Source organism: Hypanus sabinus, chromosome 25 (genome assembly GCF_030144855.1).
Source record: "Hypanus sabinus isolate sHypSab1 chromosome 25, sHypSab1.hap1, whole genome shotgun sequence".
Classification (NCBI taxonomy): domain Eukaryota; kingdom Metazoa; phylum Chordata; class Chondrichthyes; order Myliobatiformes; family Dasyatidae; genus Hypanus; species Hypanus sabinus.
In genome coordinates this window covers 1,266,624-1,267,471 of record NC_082730.1, presented here as the reverse complement: position 1 = coordinate 1,267,471, position 848 = coordinate 1,266,624, and the positions used below count along the sequence as shown (strand labels likewise).

Below are 848 nucleotides of genomic sequence, written 5' to 3'. Positions count from 1 at the left end.
GATAGCTAATCAATAAATAAATAGGGAGATAGATGGATGGACAAAGAGGCAGGATGGGACGTGGAAGGGAGAGATAGAAGGAGGAGAGGATGGAGGAAAAGTTGTGTAGGTATTGAGAGAGGACCAGATGGTGACAGATGGTTAAGAGGCAGATAGATGGGGGTTTCCTTGTAGATCTAAAACCTTGCCCTATCGTGGGACAAAACCTGGTACCTTGTGGAGGTCGGCCGCTGTCCGTTCATCGGAAAGACTCCAGTCGGCGTTGGCGGCACCCGATCAGCTTGAACCGGCGGGCAACCGGCTGACGTGCCTGGCTGCGAGCTGAAAATTGCTTTGCAGAAATCTGCAAATTTTATTCCGTGCGTTATAATTTTGGGGGGAAGGAGAAAGGGCTTAAAAAAATTATTTTCTTAATAATCATCTCCGCCGGGACTCGAACCCGGAACCTCTGGATTAGAAGTCCAGCGCGCTCGTCCATTGCGCCACAGAGACCGACCCGCTCTCATCGTTCCTGGATGCAAGAATTTGAGTAAATTTTCATCGCAGTGATATTACAATGTAGTGTGGCGCTTGGCAAGATCTGGATGTGGATTTCTTTCGTAACTGGACTGGGATTCAGTGAATCAATGGAGAGGAGAACGATGGCGCTAAATATTGAGGCCATTCGCCCCGTTCCTGTTCCCAACACCACTGTATCTTCAGCTCCATTGCCCCTCACATTTCCATTTACTTTCCCCACCCCCGTTTCTTCCCCTCACCCAAAGAAAATTAACCCATAAAATTGCACATCTCTGAACAGTGGGGGCTGGTGGGGGGGACACCAGAGTACACGGGGGAAAATCAGGTGG

The 848-nt window shown here is 49.4% G+C and overlaps 1 non-coding gene across 1 annotated transcript; it reads right to left on the bottom strand.

Annotated features, from left to right (window-relative positions):
• Positions 1–418: 418 nt before the first annotated feature.
• Positions 419–492, bottom strand: trnar-ucu (transfer RNA arginine (anticodon UCU)). The gene has a single exon. It is a non-coding gene; the product is annotated as a tRNA-Arg (tRNA).
• Between the last annotated feature and the right edge of the window lie 356 nt (positions 493–848).